The sequence below is a fragment of the Rattus norvegicus genome, chromosome 17, assembly GCF_021556685.1.
Source record: "Rattus norvegicus strain SHRSP/BbbUtx chromosome 17, alternate assembly SHRSP_T2T, whole genome shotgun sequence".
Taxonomy (NCBI): domain Eukaryota; kingdom Metazoa; phylum Chordata; class Mammalia; order Rodentia; family Muridae; genus Rattus; species Rattus norvegicus.
The window spans coordinates 1324820-1341527 of record NC_141550.1 but is presented as its reverse complement, the minus strand read 5'-3'; the positions used below and the strand labels follow the sequence as shown (position 1 = coordinate 1341527).

At 38.2% G+C, this 16708-nt stretch overlaps 2 long non-coding RNA genes across 3 annotated transcripts in view; one reads left to right on the top strand and one right to left on the bottom strand.

The window, feature by feature from the left end:
- LOC147999923 (uncharacterized) overlaps positions 1 to 6035 on the top strand; it is a 61747-nt gene extending 55712 nt beyond the window's left edge. Inside the window, exons 3-4 of one of the 2 annotated variants that reach the window (XR_015641377.1) lie at positions 1302 to 1369; positions 5094 to 6035. This is a non-coding gene — a long non-coding RNA (uncharacterized LOC147999923). Of the gene's footprint in view, positions 1 to 1301; positions 1370 to 3745; positions 4243 to 5093 lie in introns of those variants that run through there. The other variant, XR_015641378.1, reaches the window with a different exon arrangement.
- A 208-nt stretch (positions 6036 to 6243) lies between these two features.
- LOC147999922 (uncharacterized) lies at positions 6244 to 16636 on the bottom strand. Its single transcript, XR_015641375.1, has 3 exons — positions 15322 to 16636; positions 9104 to 9235; positions 6244 to 6356 (listed from the first exon to the last, which is right to left on the bottom strand). It is a non-coding gene; the product is annotated as an uncharacterized LOC147999922 (long non-coding RNA).
- Positions 16637 to 16708: the final 72 nt, after the last annotated feature.

Here is a 16708-nt window from a genome sequence, read left to right as displayed (position 1 = left end):
GCTCTTTAACACTTTTGTCTATGCACTGGCCAGATACAGCAGCTGGTCTGCTAGTCTTTGATCAGGTTCAAAGCTGGGTCTTCATACCTACTATAAAATGCATGATGAACTAGCAAATCTAAAGCCTAGTAGGAAGGCTAGAACATCTTAGTATGAAGAGAGGAACAGAAACTTAATGAAGCTGTCAGAACAAAAACTGAGAATACCCAGAGCTTAATTTTAGGCTGTAGGGATTTCCCAAGATCTTTTATTTCACTGTTTCTTGGAGGCAGCTTCAATCTGCTAAATCCTTCACTAGTCAGTCAAATGAAAGTTCAAGGAAACGTCAAGGAGCTTTGTTTGATCCCTAAAGTCATTGCCAATAATCAAATGGCCTTGGCAATTCAGCTTAGTAGGCACACTGGGAGCATCATATGGTTTCCATCCTTGGGATGCCATTGACTTGGTGGCAAATCCACAGTGGCACTCTACTGCTCTTGGGGTCACTGGACTGATTCTCAGCCTTGCCTTTAAGATCCCCTGATATTAATCTCCTGCAGACTGTAGCTACTTCAAGGGAACTCAAGGTTTTGTTTTGTTTTGTTTTCTCTCCTATAGTTTCTACAACCCTTTTCTACTTTCTGATTTTCTGTTTATTTTTTAATGGATAAATTTTCACCATACTGTATCAAATGTAACTACTCTTTATTGCCATTTAAAAACCCCATCTCTTCCAGAATGCCAGTTTTCTTCCAAGTTTCCTGATGGCACTTGCCTGATTTTGTTTATTCATTCATTAATAGTTTCAAACGCTTAGCATATTTTTACTATGTGGTTAAGAGTATTTTGTGCCATCTTCCTCTATCACATTGTACATTTAGAGGTGAAAAGATCACATCTTATCAATCTTTCCAATTGATCATGGGGCAGAAAATAGTGGTAATAGTATTCCTTGGTTCACAATGCACAGTCTTTTGGGTTCTAGAAACAAATACTTCAGGCATTTATTCCTTATTTCATTCCCCATCACTGCTACCCTCCCATGTATCTGTTCTGATAAGTTTGATACGTATCATAAATGCATAGCCATGTGCTGCATGACATTTTGGCAAGCAGACTGCACATATGATGTTGTTCTTACAAGACTGCATCACCATACTTTTGTTGTTTATGTAAATGAAGTTTATGATGTTCACATTATAACAAAATTGCCTAGCAATACATTCCTCAGAACCTGTCCCCTGTTAAGCAATACCTGGTGCATTTTTCAAAATGTTGGGTTATATTATATTTTAATAGACACAATACTTATTTATTTACAGCATGATTTAAAGATCTGTTAATATTGTTCTGTGGACATCGGTTAGTTCAAATTGCCAAAGGATACTCAGTAAGTATATGGATGAAATTTTTCTCACGTGTTCCTTCAATGTACACCAAGATTTCCTTTAATGCTGGGGTATTAAAGTGTGCCACTGACTACCAAACACATGATTTCTGTGTGTCAACATGTAACCTAGTAAGAATGAGCTGGTTATCTTAGATTGCTGCTGCTGTGATAAACACCATGACCAAAAACAACTTGGAAAGGAAAGAAGGAGGAGGAGGAAGAGGAGGAAGAGGAGGAAGAGGAGGAAGAGGAGGAGGAGGAGGAGGAGGAGGAAGAGGAGGAAGAGGAGGAGGAGGAGGAAGAGGAGGAAGAGGAGGAAGAGGAGGAGGAGGAAGAGGAGGAAGAGGAGGAAGAGGAAGAGGAGGAAGAGGAGGAAGAGGAGGAGGAGGAGGAAGAGGAGGAAGAGGAGGAAGAGGAAGAGGAAGAGGAGGAGGAGAAGGAGGAGGAGGAAGAGGAGGAGAAGGAGGAGGAGGAGGAGGAGGAGGAGGAGGAGGAGGAAGAAAAGGGGAGGAGGAAGAGGAGGAAGAACTTGCTTGATGAGGGGTGAAAGCAATATTATCTGTTTGGGCTGATCCTACGCCTTGGAGTGTGGGGACAGCTGGAGGGTTTCTTGTTCTTAATCTTAAAAAAAGAAAAAGAAAACCACTTTCAGCCTTTTAATCATTGATATGAAGTGGAAGTTATGGGCTGTTCATGTTTAACTTTTCTTCTAGCTTTAGCTTGTTTTTTTTTTTGTTGTTGTTGTTGTTTTTTTATCGAAAGAGTATTAAAATGTACCAAATGCTTTCCTTGCATCAGCTGAGGTGACTATGTCTTCGTCTTTATTTGTTAATGTGGTATAATGTGTTGTGTTTTGGATGTTGAATCAGTCTTGAATTCCAGGAATAACACCCACTAGGACTTGGTGTATAATCCTTTTAATACGCTGCTAAGTTTGTTTGGCAAGTATCCTGTAGAGGGATATTGATAAAAGTTTTTTTCTTATAGATTCTTTCTTGCTCTGAAAAAAGGGTGATGCAGAAAATGAGTTATGAAGGCTTTCCCTTTCTTTTTTTCTTTTTTGGTTTCTCAAAACAAGGTTTCTCTGTGTAGTCCTGGCCATCCTGGAACTCGCTCTGTAGACCAGACTGGCCTTAAACTCAAGAGATCTACCTACCTCTGCCTCTCTAGTGCTGGGATTAAAGGCATGCACCATTATGCCCGGCTATGCAACCTTTTTAAATTGAGTTTGGGAATGATATGTATTAATTAGTCTTTGAGTATTTGATGGATTTTATCAGTGACTCTAGGCTTTTCATTGTTGGAGGGTTTTTGATTACTTATTCAATATCCTTATCAATTTATGGGTCTATTCAGGATTTCTGTTTACATTGTGGATTTTCAGAGAATTTGTCCATTTCATCCACGTTATCCAATTTTCAGTGATTGTTTATAGTTTGGTCACATCTCTGTTCTAAATTTTGATTTTTCTTTTCTATATTACATTTCTTCATGCTAATGGATCTGTATATGAAAATGATTCACAAATCATTGTGAATCTAACAGTTTGTACTATTTGTATTCTAGCTAATGTTTGAAACGTGGTACAGACTTTCAGTTTTATGAAGCCAGAATCATCAATTTTCTGTTCATGGCTTTATTTCCAGTACTTAGCAGAGTTTGCATCATATTGTAGATTTGCTAAATAAACATTTGTTGAATAAATGAATGAATGATGAATGAATGTCTAACTACTCAGGGAACTGCCAACTTTTCAGGCAGTTCTTTGATATTATTATTTCTTTTTATAACCTTGTCATTTGCTTGAACATTTTTACAGCAGAAAAATAATAAATAATCATTTAATAAACTATAATATCAAAAACAATTTCCATTAAATGGGCTGTAGAGTATATGACATTCAAGAAAATATACAGAAAAGGAGACATTATGACTGGCTTATATATTCATACCTGGAGTCTGAACAACACACTAGTCCTAGTTGAAAAATTCAACCATCCTTTGTGCATGCCACTGTGTATGCACTGCACTTGGCCACAGAACCCTCTGCCCCATTAGTGTAACCAGCTATCACATATCTTTTCTAGGAATATTGTAGGTGTACTATGATCCATTTGATTTGGGCTATATACCATTAAAAAATTACTCAGATACCTAGAATTGAGGTGATTTCTTTACTTCCCTCAAAAATATCCACAGATATTAATGAATACTAAGTGAATAGGTTGAAGTAGAAGGCTTTGCTTAAACAATCTGTGTGATAATTATGTTGTGTGTTAAGATTCTAGGTACTTGCTTAGTACAGAGACTTTTGTCTAGTGACAGTCCAGTGTGATCTCTTTCACCACCACACTAAACCATTGTCTATTATTTTAGGACTGTCTATGCTCAACAGACATGCAAATCTTCAGAGTGCTACAGACTTAGTGACTGAAGCAGCTATCTTGAGGGAAAGCAACAAAAAAGTTGTAAGAGGAAGAAGAAGAGTGGTTTTCCCTATGGTTGTAAATATGTAGGACAATGAGAAGAGAGTGGGGAAATGTACTTTGGGTGGCAGCCTTCCTGCAGGCCTTCAGATACTGAGAAACCATTTGTAAAACTGAGTTATATAAATAATTAGAAGAAAGAAAAACAAAGCCTGTATTTTTCTACAGAAATTGAATGAATTATCGAAATTTGAGAAGGTGTTAACAGTTCTGAAAATATGAATTCTTGGGTTTTGTGTTTCCACTGTGTATAAGTGGTGTGGGATATTTCAGCTATCCTGTCAAATAATCTATGCATAAGTTGGAGAGAGGGAACAGTTCCCCTGAAAGAGTTGCTTTATGTTGAAAAAATAGTATCCAGTTTAAAAATAAACTCACTTGCCTTTTACATATTTTTTCATATTTCTCACATCTTAATTAAATCCTTAACTTACTTCCAATCAAATACAGTTGAAGCCCATATCTTATTCAAATATATAATTAGTTTAGGACAATGTGATCAAATTGATCTTTGTATATCCATTTATTACAAGCCCGTGATGTCTGCACATTTTATAGCCACCACAGCACTCCTTTTACCCTTACTTCATGACAGCCACAGTGCTGCTCCCTGGGGAACATTTCTGAAAAGTAAAACTTCAGCAATAATCTTGTACAAAGTATATAAGCACATTTGAAACTTTAAATTGAAAACTTAGAACCACAAACCACACAACCCCTCTTTTTTCAGTTTTCTTTTCTTAAAGAATTTAAGCGATACAAACTCCAAAGAGAATCTTTAAAGATCAAGTGATGCTCCTAAAAATAACTCAGAGAAAAGCTGTCTTAAAAAGAAATTGCATGGACAAGAGGGCCAGGAGGATGAATGAAAATATGAAAATATGCAGCTGACAGAGGTGAGGGTGGGAGTTGCGGGGAGAACCTCTAGAAGTCCCAGAGACCTGGAATGTCTCTCAGGACCCAATGAGGGTGATCCTCGCTGAAGTGCTCAGCAGTGAGGAGATGCAGCCTGAAGAGAGTACCTCCAGTAGTCAGGCAGGGCTCCCAGTGGAGAGATGGGGACACCAATCTACCTTCAAAAAATTGACCCAGAATTGTTCCTGTCATAAAGAAATGCAGGAACAAAAATGGAGCAGAGACTGAGGAATGGCCAACCAGTAACTGGTACAACTTGGTATCCATCCAATGTGTGGGCACCAAACCCTGACACTATTACTGATGCTAAGTTTTGCTTGCAGACAGGAGCCTAGCATGGCTGTTCTCTGAGGGGCTCTACCAGCAGCTGACTGAACAAATACAGATACTCACAGTCAACCATTGGACCGAGGTTGGGAACCCCTATGAAAAAGTAAGGGAAAGGATTAAAGGAACTGAAGGGGATGGCAACCCCACAGGAAGACCAACAGTATCAACTAACCTGGACCCCCTGGGAGCTACTAAGCCACTGAAAAAAAGGGCATACATGGGCAGGTCCGAGGGCCTCAGCACGTATGTAGCAGAGAACTGCCTGTCTGGCATCCGTGGGAGAGGATGCACCTAATCCTGTAGAGACCTGATGCCCCGGGAAGGGGGGGATGCAGGACCCTCACAGAGGTGAAGGGGAGGGGACAGGGGATTAAGAATTCTGGGAGAGGGAACTGGGAGGGGGACAACATTTGGGATGTAATAAATAAATAATTAAAAAATAAAATATTCTCAAATTAAAAAAAAAGAAAAAAGGAAATCACACGGAGCATTGGGCATAAAGTAGGCCCACCGGTTATGTAACATGAAGAGTATTGGAAAAATCCACAGTAAGGCCAGAAAGCATTTTCCACCCATAATTTTTAAATATGATCAGATACTTTTTTAAAATCATGTTTTACTGAAGTTGTTAAAATAGTGTAATTTACCCATTTTTCTCTTATCTTGATGCTACTCAAATGTAATTCAAACTACTTTAATTTCTTTTCCTGGTTTTTCAAGACAGGGTTTCATTGTGTATCCTTGCCTGTCCTGGAACTTGCTCTATAGATCAGGTTGGCCTCACACTCACAGAAATCTGCCTGCCTCTGCCTCCAAAGTGCTGGGATTAGAGAGTATACCACCACCACCCAGCACTGATTGAAATTTTTAAGCAAAAATTCTACTGTAAATTCTATGCAGTGGGTTTTGGAAGTTTAATTCCTTAAAAATGCACATCTTTTCAGGCTGGATGGGTGGATCAGTGAGTAAAGACATTTGCAACCTTGGCAACCTGAGTTCAGTCTTCAGGAAGATATAAATGTGCAGAAAACCTAAACTCCTAAAAGTTGTCCTCTGACCTCCACATAGCCACACATATCATACACACAATATATCCTATACATAATAATAAAAATTTTAAAATTAACAATAAGACAGTCTGTTCATGTTTAGTACAAATAAAAACCACATTTTAATTAGTTTTTTTCCTATTTGGGGAGGAGTTTCCATAGAACTTGTATTGGCTAACTTCCTGTGCTACAATGCTGTTGATATGCCTGAAGGAATACAAATAAAAACAAAGTTTTAGTATTAATGATCAATCTTTTACATTAAATTGTATTTAGTTTTTAAGTTAGCTTTCAAAAATTAGTTTTGGCATTTTAAAATGTCAGTGTAATTAAGTCTACACTTATTTACATATTTTGTGCATATGCGTGTGTTTGAGGGCCCATGCATGTACTTGCATGCAGAGGCCAGAGGATACTCTAGATGTCACTCTCAGAGGGTATCTACTTTTGAAAATTTGAGACAAGGTTTAAGAGTTACAGCTCAGATGGAAAGGTATCCTGGTAGTTGGGAGCCAAGAAATACCACAGAGTCACACTATACAACAAACCCCACATAGATTTATTGGGAGGGAAAAACACAGGAGGGTGGCTGCCTCTGCTCAGGTGAGAAGCAGAAGAGGACTGAGCTGAAACAGGGTTTACGTAGGATTTCCTGGGTGGACATAGCTTTCCAGGGTGGGGATTTTCAGGATGCAGATTTCCAGGGTAGGGATTGGTAGGATTTCAAGACTTTGAGGTCTTTACTCTGTTAGGCCAGAGTTGGGTCTGGCTGTTAGGGCAGTTAAGAGTGTTCTGTGTGGGGGACCTGGCTGTTGGAGGTCCTTAAGGGGGTTACCTGGGTACTCACATGCTTCAAGGGTCTTAGACAAAGTCTCTTACAAAGTCTCCTCAAGTAAACAGGCTGGCTGGCTGGGATCTACATGTTTCTGCCATCCCAGTACTGGATTATAACTGTACCTGATCATACCTGGACCCCTCCAAGCCCTCTCACATACTTCTCCTTGCTTTTTCAAATAACCACCCAGAAGGTGCCTGATCTCAACTGGCATTTTTTACAATGTTAGTTCTGCAGACCCGACTTATGCTTGCAACTTTACTGTCTAAGCTACCCGACCAGTCTACATTTATTGTGCTTATTTAAATCTTTTTAATATATTAAAAAGATTTACATTTTCATTTTAAACAATGTACCAGCAAAGTTGGGCAGCATGTTCTTACATGGATATACTAGTGTTTTATTTTGATCATTCTCAAAAATTAATTATATTGAGCTTTTATAAATGCATCCCATTTATACATTTTTAATTTTGTTGTTAATTAAATTCTTACATTAAGTAAAATGAAAATATGCTAGAAGGAATGCTTTGAACATAACCACACAGGCTTCCACAACATGCAGTTGTTTTTTGAAAGGGAAACAATAAAACATAGTCCTGCTCAAAGATCTAGAACAGGTGTGACCACACAAGGCTCCCACTCTGCATACAGTCCTTTCCACACTTCCTCTGTTGAGGCTTCCTTTCTTGTTCTAGCTCTTTGCCACTCATTGGTATTTGATGGTTTACTGCGCTGACAAGAAAATCTGTACACCTAAGTTTCTTTCTTGCTAAATTTGAACTATTAATTTTTTTCACTTTATAATTAGTTTTACATGTCAGTTCCAGTGCTATTTATTCAACGCCCCTTTGAAATCCTGTCAATGGTGCCTGTCTTAGTTGGGGTTTCTATTCCTGCACAAACATCATGACCAAGAAGCAAGCTGGGGAGGAAAGGGTTTATTCAGCTTACACTTCCACATTGCTGTTCATCACCAAAGGAAGTCAGGACTGGAACTCAAGCGGGGCAGGAAGCAAGAGCTGATGCAGAGACCATGGAGGGATGTTACTTACTGGCTTGCCTCCCCGGCTTACTCAGCTCACTCTCTTTTAGAACCTAGGACCATCAGCCCAGGTATGCCATCACCCACAATGGGCTGGGTCCTCCTCCCTTGATCACTAGTTGAGAAAATGCATTACAGCTGGGAGGCATTTCCTCAACTGAGGCTCCTTTCTCTATGATAACTTCAGCTGTGTCAAGTTGACACACAGAACCAGCCAGTACAGTGCCTTTGCCATTCTTCACTTACACTTTCACGTGAATCCTTACAATCTTATCCTTAAGGTCCGAGGGGAACCTAATTAGTAATTTGGCAAATAACTGTTCTATAGATTTATCTTTATCCTATTATGTTTTTCTCACAATAGGTTTCTCTTTATTGGAGATTTTCAAGTTTTAGCATTACCTTAAAATATCTTCCATATGTTTTAGAATATTTACTATAAATTTTGTTAATAAGTGTAAAAATCTATTTAAAATTATATAATTGAATGTTTTGCTGCTGAGTAGGAGTATAGTTGACTTGTGCTCTCCAATAATCCTCTTATTTTAAACATTTATCAACATTTTCTCATTTTATACATTGTTTATGAACAATGGCCTTTATAATTTGTTTCTGTTATCTTATAACTTACATCCAACATTGGTTTATTAGAAAGATTAGCACAATGTCAACTAGAAGCAGCAACAGACATCACAGTCCTGGTTTTAAATGGAGACCACATAACATTTCAACATTAGTTACAATAGGGAGTTTAGTTATAACACATTTTGCTAATATTGAATTGGATCATAAAATTTTTCTGCTCATTGTGACATTCTCATAGTTCTGCTTTGTTAATGTAATAAATTGAATTCCTAAATTTTCCTATTTCAAAATATATTCAATTCTTGAGATAAGTTTTTTGATTATCTATCCATTAATATTATTCAGTATGAAGTTCAGTTGACTAGTATTTTACTTAGATATTTACATAGAATAAAATTTGTTTATAATTTCATTTGCCACTGAGTCTTTATTAGACTTTGCTGTCAAGGATCAGCCAATACAAAATGTTGAAGAATGTTACATATCTTACCTTTGTATTCACCTGGAGGTTATCTTATTTTCTTTCTTAAAAAAAAAATTACTTTCATCAGGTCCTCTGGAACTAGATATACAGATTGGTTGTGAGCCACCATGTGGTTGCTGGGAACAGAACCCAGGTCCTCTGTAAGGCAACAAATGTTATTCAATTGCTAATCTATCTCTCAAGCTCCCATATAATCTTTCCTTAGACATTTTCAGCTACTGATTTTTTTGTGTGTACATGTATATGTCTACACATACACATTATTCTCTGTATATGTAGGCCATGAGTTAATGTTGGCCATTTCCTCTCTTACTCTCCCTCTTAGGTTTTGAGATAGGGTCTCTCTTTAAACCTGGGATGTAGTGCCATATAGCTAGTCCCTCAAGCTTCTTTATTGCTATTGACTTAGGATCTCACTGTTGAGCCTACATGCCAAAACAGGGCATCTGGATCCCATTATAGATGGTCATGAGCCACCAAATGGTTGTTGGGAATTGAACTGAGGACCTCTGGAAGAGCAGCCAGTGCTCATAACTGCTGAGCCATCTTTCCAGCCCTATTTCTCTCTTTGAAATGCCTTTTAAGGATAAAGACATTCAATAAACTGGCATAAAAATCATTTCTGCAGGGACTAAACCACCATTCAAAGAGTACACATAGACAGACCCATGGCTCCAGCTGCATATGTAGCAGAGGATGGCTTTGTTGGGCACCAATGGGTGGAGAAGCCCTTGGTCCTGCCAGGACTTGATCCTTCCTCCCAGTTTAGGGGAATGTCAGGGCGGGGAAGCGGGAAGGGGTGGGTGGATGGGGAGGGGGAATACCCTTATAGAAGAAGGGGGGAGGAGATGGGGGGGGATATGGACAGGAAATCAGGAAAGGGATAACACTGAAATGTAAATAAATAAAAAATATCCAATGAAAAAAATCATTTCTGGTAATCACATGTGTCTTTAGCATCTCTGAATATTCTTTGGTGTTTATCCTATTTGTTCATTTGTAATATGTGAGCCTTTTTTTCTTAAAGCATCTTCTCAGTAATTTGTCTACATTATTAATCCTTTATAAAAATTAATTTTAGGCTTTGTTGATCATCTCCGTTAATTTTAAAAAAGCATTCTTCCACTAATTTTGCTTTGATTCTATTTTCTTAGTTTTTTTCAATGTTAGCATTCCTTATCTTCTATGAATTATTACATACAAATTTTGATATGTAGTATTTCTATTATTAACCAGCCTTCCTGGATGTTAAAACAGCAGGACTCATGGGATGACATGAATGAGTTCATTTATTCACACGATGCTCAATCAAACCCCACTTTGAAAGCCAATTTTTCTCCATACCCCTGAAAGTGGAAAATTTCTTGATTCTTTTGGCCTGTTTTCTTCATCACCATTACCATTACCATTACCATTACCATTACCATTACTACCACCACCACCATCACCACCACCACCTGTGGTCACTTCTAGCCACCAAGAGACAAATGGCCAAAAGTTCAGTTTGGTAATTGCTAAGTATAAAAATAAAGACCTCAACATTCCTTTAGCCTTAAGGTCATGGCCTTTCAGAGTCTGGACCTGATGTAAGTTGTTTGCAGTGGGTATGTGGGGCTATTGCTTCATTATATGACTTCATTATATGACTTATGCTTTGCCTGTGCTCCTGCTTCCCAGGCTGCTGCTAACTTCCTCAGCATTGGCTTGGGAGATAAAGTAAGAAGTAGCAATGATCTTCCATGAGGTTGTATAAGTCTTAGACATTCTTCCTCCTGGACGTTTTTCTGTATTCTTCAGATTCACTACTTCCTCCCCAAGAAGCCAGTTGTCCAAGTTCTTACTAAGGTCATCTTGAAATCTCCTCTTTCTCTTACCTTTGACTCTCATCTCTTCCAAAGGAAATGTGCATCTTGTCACTATAAACTGGGAGTAAGCCTGTCTCAAACGCATGAATCTACTAAACTTCACAAAAATACTTTTCTTATTTACATAGTTTATGCATCTCTAAGGATCTCTGCATTAAAGTTTACTTTGTCAGGTCTTCTATCATTCTGAGGTACTCAGCATGTCTTTGTTCACCTTGATTTTACCCCCAATCTTTTTTTTTTTCTTTAATATTTACACCTGTCTTGTAAGAAACATTTGGATTTCATTTTCATTGAGTCTTCTTTAGGCAAACTTAATCCAGCAAGCCTATTCTTTTTGAAACATGTGGGTTGACTTCTACTATTGGTGTTTTCCATTAATCATGGTTTTACTTATCTTTTCCTGTCTCTGCTGTGCTAGTCAGTTTTCTGATTGATGTTACAGAATGCCTGATTGAGCAATGTGAAGCAGGATTTATTTTATTCCAAGTAGCAGTAAGTAGTCACTGGTTCTATTGTTTTCAGGGTCATGGTGAGGCCTTCTCTTTTCTGTGTGATTCGTTTCATTTTATGAAGAACAGAAGCAGAGAGTAAGGAAGGAACAGAAGACCAGATATAAACTGGGAGTAAGCCTGTCTCAAACGCATGAATCTTAGTGACCTACTTCCTGTAACAAGACTCCACCCCTTAAAGTTTTCAGAACCTTCTAAACCAGGGCTACTAGTTGTTAATCAAGAATTCAGCAGCTCACTGTGGGGAAGACATTTTATATTTATTCTATAATAACTGCCTTATATTGGGGTGACTTGAGTTCTATCTTTGCCTATTGAGAACTTGTATACCCCTTTAATATTCCATTACATTAATTCTGACATATAATGTGCATACTTCATCAGAAGTTTACCAATCTCTGTTCCTCTTTCCAGTAAAAACCTCTTTTAACACTTCAAGTACTGTCACTGTCTGCACAGCTTTCTGTTACTGTAACAATTATCTAAGATAACTTAAGAGGAGGGAATGTTTGGCTCAGTTTTGGAGGTTTCAGCTGAGGGTGCCTTGGCACCATTGTTTCTGGGCCTGAAACATCATGATGGGTGCATGGTATAACAAGCTACTTACCCTACAGTGTTCACAAAGCAGAGAGGAAGAGGAAAAACTGGGACTGCAATACCTCCTTTAAGGGCATACTCTCAGTGACCTAGGTCCTCCTGCTAGCCTCTACTTGTTACAAGTTTTGATCACTTCCCAGTAGGGCAAGGCTGGGGAGTTAAGTATTCCTAAGTGGAACTTTGAAGGGTATGCAACACCCAAGCTATAGCACTGCAGTCATAGTCTACATTATTATCATATAATATTCTTATTTTCTTTTATTTTTATATATTCAAATCGTTTCTATTGTTGTGATTGTTGCTTTTTAAGGCCAGTGATTGTTTACCATTTTTTTTTTTAGGCTAATCATTCCTTATTTGGTTTAATCCTTTAAGTTCAAAATCCTTTAAAAGATTCTCTAGTGAAAGCCCATTGGTCTTGTCTGATAATATTTGCTTTAATTAAAATCTAGGTTGGCAGTTCTCTTCCCTTGGCACTTTGAAGTCGCTCTCCCATTGTCTCCAGGCTTCAGTGTTACTATGGAGATGCCTGCCTTTCTTGGTGTCATTCCATTGAGAGGTAATCCGACCTTTTTAAGGACTCTCAAGTCTCTGCTACTTTATTCTGTAAATTTTATTTCTGTTTCTAGTGACACATTTTATTTATATACACACTCTTCATATTTCCCTCTAGCTTTTTGAACCTTTGCACTTTATTTGGGGTCATTCCTTCAGATCTTTCATAATTTTCTGTTAAGATGTTTCATATTCTCTTTATCTCACCACTGCATTTTAGATGCCAGTAACTAAAAATTTCATTTCCAGAATCTCTTTTAAAAAAATCTGTCTTGAAGGTGGGTTTTTTGTTTTTTTGTTTTGTTTTGCTTTTTGTTGTTGTTTTGAGACAGGACCTCGATATGTAGCTCTGGCTAACCTGGAACTCCCTATGTAGACCAGACTGGCCTAAAACCCGGAGATCCACATGCCTCTGCCTCCTGAGTGCAGAAATTAAAAGTCTATGCCATCATGCTTGGCTATCTGATACTTCTTGACATTTTATTTATTCTCATGCTTCCTGTCTAGTAATTTAAAACCACCAAAACATACTTTAGCTACAATTTAAAAATACCTATTACTCTACTAATGGAAACTACCAGGGTTCTACTTCTGTTGCACATTTCCTGTACTGGATTTTGTTCATGATGGCTGTTTTTATATATTTGTTTCAGTTTTGGGATTGTAAACTGCTTGATGGGGCTTTATCTCTGAGGTCTGAGAGGTGTTAAACATGCTTCTCTTGAAAGGATGTACCTGCTTCTTTCCAGCTACCTGGACACAAGTAATTGAGTAGCTATTGTTTTGGGATTTCTCAGATCCTGTGAATTGTGCAAATGCAAATCCTAAATCTGTCTGTAGGTGTAGAAAAGTATCATAGAAAATCAACAGTGACTTGAAAAAGAGATGCCCAGACAGGCACATCCTTCTCTTTTTCTATTGTCTAGATTTTTCTTTTAGTTTTTCTATTCTGGAAGGATATTACATTTCAATTTTTCTTACTTTATTTATTTATTTATTTACTTATTTATTTATTTTATTTTTTTTTTTCGGAGCTGGGGACCGAACCCAGGACCTTGCGCTTCCTAGGTAAGGGCTCTACCACTGAGCTAAATCCCCAGCCCAATTTTTCTTACTTTAAATGGAGGGTTTTTTTGTTTGTTTGTTTGTTTTACTTCCAATATTGGCTTTAATAAGGCCCTGTGTGGATGAAGGCTGTATTCTGTAGCCAAAACTATTAAAATTCATGATTATATAACTAACATGGCTAATGTCTTTGGGATAGCAGTATTAACAGTAAGTATTACCTCAATAAGCTAGCTTTCAGATCCTTACTTAGATGTCCTGTTAGTATGTAATACATTTTTGAGAGGTAAGCTGTACATCCTGAGTAGCCTTACAAAAATACTTTATCTAGTACTTAATGGTGCTTTTGTGTGAAAAAGCTCACATGATCTAAGAATTCCCCATTTATTTGTGTAGACATGTAGATGCAAATATATATGCATACACACATGGAGGGCAGAGGTTGATACCTTCCTTGATCATTCTCTACCTTATTGAGAAGTTCTGTCTAAAACAGAGATCACTGAATGACTGGCTAGTGAGCCTAAGGAATCTCCCTGTCCTCCTCCCTTTAAAAACAGTGGCAGGGTTATAGGTGCAAACACCCATACCCAGGCTTTGTACCCAGATGTTGGTGATATGACTTCAGGTCACTTTACTGACCAAGCCATCTTCTGACACCAGTTCTTGTTTAGCTGCAAAATTTTCAGGCTTATTTATTATCTGACATGAGGTGAAATACTACATCAAAGTCACAGCTTTAGTTTTGCAAATATAAAAATCTCTTTGAATACTATTCTATAGATATCATATGAGACTAAGTCAGGAGGGCTGGGAACACAGCTCAGTGGTAGAGCACATGTCTACCATACACAAAGGCCTTTTGTTTGAGACACAGCCTCATATATCTCAGGCTGCCCTCACACTTGCTATGTGGCTGAGGATGACGTTAATCTTTTGATCCTTATGCTTCTATGCCCTATGTGTCTGTCACCACTCTGTTATGTGACTCTGGGGATTGAACACAGGGTTTCATGCAGGGTAGACAAGTACTCTACCAACCACACCAACCCTTGATTTTTAAATGTTAAGATTTAATTTACTTTTTTTTGGCAAAGAAGGGTAGATCTACTTCATCTCTCTATTACTTACATCTTCCTCCATCTGCCTCTCTTTCCATTAGCTAAAATAATATATCAAGGGAGAAAGGCTGCAACCCAAACTCACCTAACATTCTTATGTTTTCATTCCTATTGTTTTTCATGAGCTTTTTGATGAATCCATTAAAGATCTTCTTGTCCAATAATATATGTTTGCCTTTTATATTGTGAACATAAGTAGAAACCAATTGTAATAAAGTATTGCAGGGCTAATTATATTATTATTATATTTTAATATAATTATACTAAAAGTCTCTTTGGTGTTCAAGTAAAATTCTCTTGAAATGCTTGTGTTATCATGATTGTTACTGGGTGCTAGGTGTTGAGTCTAAGGTCTCATGCATATAAAACATATGCTTTAAGTGGGGTACACTACAGTCCTATTTTTGTAGTCTAAATTGGCTTAATTTTGCTATGTTATCAATTATCAGTGATTTTGCATGCAATATAGTCAATCCAACAATGCTTAGATTAACTTCAGAAATTCTTACCTTGAGGTAACTAGCATAGTGATGGAGGTTCACAACATCAGCATCCCTACAAGAGGATGACAGGCAACTAACAAGAACAAAAGCTTCTCCAAGGGCAGTAAGGATAATTAACTTCATTTTATGACTGTTCCCACTTTATTATATAAGACAAGCATGGCAATGCAGTTACCTAATAGGCACTCAAAGGTGAGGAGTCTTGTTAGCTAGAAGGGTATTCCTTTAACAAGAAAGATTTCTTTCATTTAAATCAAAGTTTATTTTGGATTTATCAAATCACTTGTAGTTTCAGCTCTGAAAGGCTTTACATCTTAAACCAAGGCCAGCCTGGACTATAGACTGGGTTCCAGGACAGCCAGGGCTACACACTGAGAATCCCGTCTCAAAACCCCAGCCTCCCAAATAATTTTATTTAACTCTAGTTTTGTAGTTACTCCCCTTTACTCAGGTTGTTGTTACTAGCTTCATCTATATTCCTAAATGTTTCTCTTTAAAGTTTTTTCCTACTGTTATGCAAACAAGTGACTCTTGATATAGCACTCCTGTGAAAATAGTCTACTAATTTTTGGTATCTGCAAAGAATGGAGATCTCTTTGTTGACTAGGCATAGTATATCCAAAAAAGACCCTACTGTAGGCAGGATAATGATCCCCCAACAAAGAAATTTGTGTCAAGGAGCCTTTTCTAATGTAGTTAAAAGACTGTGCACCTGAAAATAAGATTATTTTGGTGAGCTCCTAAAACAAAAACCACTGTGGAAGGTTCAGGAAATGCACCATCCTTGGCTTTGAAGAGGTCAAGTCAAGGTGTGGCGATTCTTCCACTTCCTAGGAAGGAAGGCAGCTTCTCTAACATTTGGATTTTAGCTTTAGGAGACTTGTATGGCAATTGTGGCCTACAAAACCACATGACACATTAAGAACACATTTGGCTTCAGGTGCTTGTCTGGGAGACGTCGGACAGGCAGAATTCATTCAGCTCCTGCTCAATACGCTGTCTTGCAGAGGGCAGCTGGCTGCGTGGTGTGCTCTCCCTCAGGGTAAGGCACAGTCGCTGCTCATCTCAGAAGGTGAGGAAAATCCGAACCCCAGGGGTCACCTTGTTTGTGCATGGGCTGCTAGTTTTTCACTCGCAAGAGTTACGATAAACTAGGCAAACCCACGAAAACGCCCTCTTAAAACTCGCCTCCTGACGCTCCTTGGCGACAAAGCCAGGACTCACACTGTCCTTTACGGTCCTGGGAGGATGTCACACGCCTGAGGTCGTGGATTCTTTTACAGAAGAGGTTCGATGTCAGCGACTTGCAGTACCAAGTCTCGCGATATTTGGATTTTAGAGGACTGCGCCAGGCCAATCTCGCCCGGAGAGGAAGTCGCTTCCGCTCGTTGAA